A 7457-nucleotide genomic window follows, 5' to 3' on the forward strand; every position below is an offset into this window, starting at 1 on the left:
AGGGTGGGGGAAACAACACTCAAGGTGCCTTTTCTATTCTCTCACTTAACAACAACAGTCAACACAGAAGACTCATGTGACCAAATTTGTATGTAGGGATTTCACCATACACCAAGCAGCAGTCACCAGCTGGGTGTCTTCTGACATATCTACCTGGAGATAGTGTTACCAGAAAGTGGTCTTGGTCCAGACCCTGAGAGGGTTCTTGTTGGATCTTATGCAGGAAAGAATTTAGGGCAAGTCCATAGAGTAAAGTGAAAGCAAGTTAAGAAGAAACAAAAGAATGGCCACTCCATAAACAGAGCAGGCCTGAGGGCCACTGGGTGGCTGTTTTTATGGTTATTTCTTGATTATATGCTAAACAAGGAGTGGGTTATTCATTAGTTTTCTGGGAAAGGGAGAGAATTTCGAGAACTAAGGGTTCCTCTTCCTTTTAGACCATACAGGGTAACTTCCCAACATTGACATGGCATTTGTAAAGTGTTATGGCACCGGTGGGAGTGTCTTTTAGCAAGCTAATGCATTAAAATGAACATATAATGAACAGTGAGAATGACCAGAGGTCACTTTCGTTGCCATCTTGGTTTCGGCAGGTTTTGGCCGGCTTCTTTCCTGCATCCTGTTTTATCAGTGGGATCAGTGGGGTCTTTGTGACCTGTATCTAGTGTTGACCTCCTGTCTCATCCTGTGACTAAGCATGCCAAGCCTCCTGGGAAAGCAGCCCAGCAGGTCCTACTCTTATTTTACCTAGCCCCTATTCAAGATGGAATTGTTCTTGTTTGAACACCTCTGACATATTCCCCCCGACTTTTATGAAGGGATCCTTAAGTGTCTAAGGGTTGTAGATCTATCCTCTGTAACTTCTTCAGGCTGAATAGGGGTGATGATATTTTTGCCTAATTATTAGGGTCTCTTGTATGCAGGGTAGAAAGGAGCTCAGTCAGTTATGGTGAAAGCCATTCATAACTCTTTCAGATATCAGCTTCTGTTCTGACAAAAGTTGCTATGTAGAAGATTAATAAATGTTCAATTTAAGAAAATGTTGAGTAGGCTTATTTTGCATTTCTACGTGAAAAGTACAACAGCAATATATTCCATAGCAGTAAAGCAAATACGTAAAATTATCCCAGTAAACTGAATAAGAAGGCTTTTAATGAACTTGGCTATTGTTGGAACCAAGTTGTTATGGGGTTGCTAGCCAATTCCAATACATGCCCAGAATTAGAATACTGATCTAGATTTTTTTTTTTTTTTGAGACGGAGTTTCACTCATGTTACCCAGGCTGGAGTGCAATGGCTCGATCTCGACTCACCGCAGCCTCCGCCTCCTGGGTTCAGGCAATTCTCCTGCCTCAGCCTCCTGAGTAGCTGGGATTACAGGCACGCACCACCATGCCCAGCTAATTTTTTGTATTTTTAATAGAGACGGGGTTTCACCATGATGACCAGGATGGTCTTGATCTCTTGACCTCGTGATCCACCCGCCTCGGCCTCCCAAAGTGCTGGGATTACAGGCTTGAGCCACCCGCGCCCGGCCAGAAAGTACATTCTTTACTTATTATAGATCAGGAACCCTGTACAGGGATTGCATAGACAAGGTATGAGGCTAGTTTTCTCAAGTGGCTTTTTTTTTTTTTTTTGGCTCTGTAAGTCAGCTTTGATTCTTTAAAGCTGTCTGTATCTGAAAGCACACCATCCCAGTCAAAGCCTTGGTAAAATAATCTGTCTCCAATTGTGTCCTTTTATAAAAGAAAACAGATTCTTATTGTATTTATGCAAATAACTATGTTGCTCTAAGTTAAGAATACTCACAAATAGTTTCCAAATTCTGGTAAAATCAGGTAGACAGAAAGATGCTCAAAATTTTGCTCATAGGAGTGTACTTTACACAATTGTTGAAAGCTCCAAAGAAAAGTGGTCTTGACTCTGAAAAACAAAGCAGAAAGAATGAGCAACATGTTAAGTGAAACATCATGAAAAGATAATTTTGGTCTTCCATTAGTTTAGTCTGTGTAATTAATTCCTGTTTTGCTTGATACTTATAATCATACGTTTTCCAAGAATGTCTTGTAAGTTCCTTCTCTCTATTTTAAAGGCATACTTTCCAAAGTTATCAGAGAGCTGCATTTAAGAGTACCTGTCAGTCCTATAGCTGATTATAAACCATCTTTTAAAGAGAATCAAAACAAGACAGTTGTCTGTGGATGACAAAGTCTTAGGGTAGCCACAGTTAAAGACATAATTAACTAGGAATTTGGGTTACTTCTGTGGCATACAAAAATTGTATTTAACAATCATTATTACTGATAATGTACAATATGTCTTTTCAGAATTAAAGGGGTTTTCCATAATTTTGGAACACATACCAACAACATATTTATACAAATACAGCTCAAAGAAAGCCAAACACCATTTTATATTTGACAATGCTTCCTGTATAATTTTAGTATACCAAATAAGCCAAATATGTCATTTTTGGACTTTAGGGGGACCTAATATCTAAAGGATTAACCTGATCACCAAAAGATATAATTTAGAATTTTATTTTGGAGTTTGTCAAATATAAAAAGTTTAAAATTCTGATAAAATAAAATTTCAGGTCACCATAAGCCATTCATTTAGCCAAAATGATAACTCAAAGATTTTTAAAAGTTGAAAGCCTTTACTCATTGCTAGAGGAAAGACTTAGCTTTCCAAATAATCTATTTTATCTCCCTTCTTTTTCTTGTAGTTTATTTAAAAGGCAAACAAAATCTTTCATTTTTTTCAATATTCCATAAAAATCCTGTTCAGGCGAGGCAAAGTGGCTCATGCCTATAATCCCAGCACTTTGGGAGGGCAAGGTGGGTGGATTGTCTGAGTTCAGGAGTTTGTGACCAGCCTGGGCAACACAGTGAAACCCTATCTCTACTACAAATACAAAAAATAAGCTGGGAGTGGCGGCATGTGCCTGTAGTCCCAGCTACTCAGGAGGCTAAGGCAGGAGAATCGCTTGAACCAAGAAGGCAGAAGTTGCAGTGAGCCGAGATCACACCACTGCACTCCAGCCTAGGAACAGAGTGAAACTCCATCTCAAAAAAAAAAAAAAAAAATCCTGTTCAAGAGAGAAAGCCAAATTTCACCTTTGCATTAGTATATGATTATTATCGAACCCAATTTTAAATAAAGCCTTATAGACAAATCTATCCAATCTTAATCAGTTTGACCATAAGTTAAGATTCTCATAAACCTTTTATAATCCTTTATAATTTTCTGTTAAAAAGCAGTGTAAGAAAACCCTGTTGTGCTTTTATTCCAATGTTTGATTTATGAAAATACTGAATAATTGTATAATATCCCTTTAACTTTAACTAACAGGTTCACATACAGAATTTTTTTTTTTTAAATAATATATATATATATAGGCCGGGCGCGGTGGCTCAAGCCTGTAATCCCAGCACTTTGGGAGGCCGAGGCGGGTGGATCACAAGGTCAAGAGACCGAGACCATCCTGGTCAACATGGTGAAACCCTGTCTCTACTAAAGTAAGCAATTTTAATTATGTACCACAGCTGGGCACAGTAGCTAATGCCTGTAATCTCAGCACTTTGGGAAGCTGAGAAGGGTAGATCACCTGAGGTTGGGAGTTCGAGACCAACTTGACCAACAAGGAGAAACCCCTTCTCTTCTAAAAATACAAAAAAATAGCTGGGTATGGTGGCATGCCTGTAATCCCAGCTACTTGGGAGTCTGAGGCAGGAGAATGCTTGAAGCCGGGAGGTTCAGGTTGCAGTGAGCCGAGATCGCACCATTGCATTTCAGCCTGGGCAACAAGAGTGAAACTCCATCATACACATACACACAAAATTATGTACCAGGTGTGAAACCTAGGATACCAGACAGAAGTGAAGATAAGATTCGACTCTTTCCAACATAGCTAGGGGCATGGCTAACTCCATATGTCCCCAGGCCTTACCTAAAATCTAATGGCTTCAAAGCAGGTAAGTTGAACAATTTTCAAAAGTCAAGGAGCGGCCGGGCGCGGTGGCTCAAGCCTGTAATCCCAGCACTTTGGGAGGCCGAGGCGGTTGGATCACGAGGTCAAGAGATCGAGACCATCCTGGTCAACATGGTGAAACCCTGTCTCTACTAAAAATACAAAAAATTAGCTGAGCATGGTGGCACGTGCCTGTAATCCCAGCAACTCAGGAGGCTGAGGCAGGAGAATTGCCTGAACCCAGGAGGCGGAGGTTGCGGTGAGCCGAGATCGCGCCATTGCACTCCAGCCTGGGTAACAAGAGCGAAACTCCGTCTCAAAAAAAAAAAAAAAAAAAAAAAGTCAAGGAGCAATTTATGACCTGTAAGCATTTAGCAGTGCTTGCTTTGGCAGGACGTATACTAAAATTGGAATGATGCAGAGAAGATTAGCAGGCCCCTGTGCAAGGATGACATGCAAATTCATGGAACATTCCATATTTAAAAAATAAAAACAAAAAATAAAACATCTAGCAAACCTAATGTCACCCGCCTTGTTTAGATCAAATGTCTAAATCTTGAAGACATTTTAATTTACCAATAATCTTTAAAACTGTCTTTATTTTCCAAAATTACTAAAGTCATGTGAACTAAAAGGCATTAAAATTGTTATTTTTTGGACAAAATGTTTAAACATTTATTATTTTTAAACAAATTTATCAGAGCTCTTTCATATGTTTTGATAGTAAAACAACACACAGGACACATAAATACAGTTGAACAGACAGAATAAGATCCAGTAGTTTTAGGAGTTTTTGACTTGCCAGTTTTTAAGTTTCTTAATTGTATGACTGGCTTCGGAGTAGAGCCCTTTGAGAACAGGGCCAGGAAAGCATGCAGTTCCTAGGGCCTAAGAAGCAGGCACAGCTGGAAGGCAAAACAGACCCCCCCCCCAAATTAAAACACTCTCATTTTTATATTGAAAGCAAATTTATTAGAGAAGTAAAGAAACAAAAGAATGACTACTCCATAAGCAGAGCAGCCCTGAAGTCTGCTTCTTGGCTATTTTTATGGTTATTTCTTGATCATATGCTGAACAAGGTGTGGATTATTCATTAGTTTTCCAGGATGTGTGTGGGACTTCCTGGAACTGAGAGTTCTCTTACTTTTATTTTATTTTATTTATTTATTTTTTTGAGACAGAGTCTTGCACTATCACCCAGGCTGGAGTGCAATGGTGGAGTCTAGGCTCACTACCACCTCTGCTTCCTGGGTTCAAGTGATTCTCCTGCCTCAGCCTCTCGAGTAGCTGGGACTACAGGCATGTGCCACCACACCTAGCTAATTTTTGCATTTTTCGTGGAGACAGGGTTTCACCATATTGGCCAGGCTGGTCTCAAACCCCTGACCTCATCATCCACTCACCTTGGCCTCCCAAAGTGCTGGGATTACAGACATGAGGCACTATGCTCAGCCTACTTTACTTTTATTTTTTGAGATTGAGTCTTGCTGTGTCACCCAGGCTGGAGTGCAGTAGTACAGTCTCTGCTCATTGCAACTTCCACTTCCTGGGTTCAAGTGATTCTGCTGTCTCAGCCTCCCCTGTGGCTGGGACTACAGGCACACACCACCATGGCCAGCTAATTCTGTATTTTTAGTAGAGATGGGGTTTCACCATGTTGGCCAGGCTAGTCTCGAACTCTTGACCTCAGGTGATCTACCTGCCTCAGGCTCCCAAAGTGCTGAGATTATAGGCATAAGCAACCATGCCCCTCTTCCTTTTAGACCATGTAGGGTAACTTCTAGATATTGCCATGGCATTTATAAACTGTTATGGTGCTGGCAGGAGTGTTTTTTAGCATGTGAGTACGTTATAATTAACATATCATGAGCAATGAGGATGACCAGAGGTTACTTTGTCACCATCTTGGTTTTGGCAGGTTTTGGCCAGTTTCTTTACTACATCCTGTTATCAGCAGTGTCTTTGTGATCTGTATCTTGTGCTGGCCTCCTGTCTCATCCTGTGACTAAGAATGCCTAACCTCCTGGGAATGTAGCTCAGCAAGTCTCAGCCTCATTTTACCCAGCTGCTATTGAAGAGGGAGTCATTCTGGTTCAGACACCTCTGAATATAGCATCAGATCTCACAGGTTCAGGGCTCATTCCTCAAGCTCCCCCCAGCCAGTCACAAGTCCAGCCTCCAGAACTTCTAATGGACTGGCTTCAAATTGGAGTTTCCATGATCCCCTCTTTGGGTTTGATTACCCCTCTTTGGGTTCAATTAACTTGCTGGAGCAGTTCACAGAACTCAGGGAAACGCTATTTATGTTTACCAATTTATTATAACGGATATTAAAAAATATACAGATGAAGAGATGCATGAGGGTGAGAAATGAGGGAAGGGGTACAGAGCTTCTAGGCCCTTCCTGGGCACACACCTTCCATGAACCTCCACGTGTTTAGCTATCCAGAAGCTCTCCAAACCCTGTACTTTTAGGTTTATTTGTTTGTTTGTTTTGTTTTTGAGACAGGGTCTTGCTCTGTCACCCAGGATGGAGTGCAGTGGCACGATCTTGGCTCACTACAGCCTTTACTTCCCAGGCTCCAGTGGTTTTCCCACGTCAGCCTCCCAAGTAGCTGGGACTATAGATGCATCACCAAATTTAGCTAATTTGTTTTATATATATATATATATATAAAATATATTTTTTACATACATATATAGTATATTAACATATATTTAAAATATATGTATATATATTTTATATACATATATAGTATATAAAAATATATATTTTGTATATGTAAAAATATATATTTAATATACTACATATATGATACTATATATATTATATATGTATATAAAAATATATATAGTATATATATGTAGTATGAAAAAACTATATGTGTATATATATAGTTTTGTTTTTGTTTTGTTTTTTGTAGAGAGGAGGTCTCCCTATGTTGCCCAGGCTGGTCTTGAACTCCTGGGCTCAAGTGATCTTCCCACCTTGGCACCTCACAGTGCTGGGACTATGGGCATGAACACTGCACCGGTGTCCTTTTGTTTTTTTATGAAGGCTTCATGATGTAGGCCTAATTGATTAAACCATTGACCACTGGTAATCAACTTAACCTTCAGCCCCTCTGCCCTCCCCATAGGGTAGTGGGGGTGATGTTGAAAGTCTCAACTCGTAATCTTGCCTTGGTGTTTCCGGTCACCAGCCTCCACCCTGAAGCTACCTAGCAGTTACTAGCCCCCAGTCAATTATTAGCATACAAGAAGACATCACTTCGGAAATTCCAAGGATCTGGGGAGTTGTATGCCAGGAAACAGTAATGAAGACCAAAAAACATATTTTTTCACAACATCACAGCAGCCTTCTCTTGCTCTGGACACAACTCACCATTGACAACCTTCCAATAGAGAGATGGAAAAGTATTTCTTTTTTGTTTTTTTTTTTTGAGATGGAATCTCGCTCAGTTGTCCAGGCTGGAGTGCA

General features: G+C 40.2%; 1 non-coding gene across 1 annotated transcript; it reads left to right on the plus strand.

Moving 5' to 3' along the window:
- The first annotated feature begins 4353 nt into the window (after positions 1–4353).
- LOC116566697 lies at positions 4354–4459 on the plus strand. The gene has a single exon (XR_004275978.1). It is a non-coding gene; the product is annotated as a U6 spliceosomal RNA (small nuclear RNA).
- The last annotated feature ends 2998 nt before the right edge of the window (positions 4460–7457 follow it).

This window comes from Sapajus apella, unplaced genomic scaffold, assembly GCF_009761245.1.
Source record: "Sapajus apella isolate SASKATOON/1434 unplaced genomic scaffold, GSC_monkey_1.0 scaffold43, whole genome shotgun sequence".
Taxonomy (NCBI): Eukaryota; Metazoa; Chordata; class Mammalia; order Primates; family Cebidae; genus Sapajus; species Sapajus apella.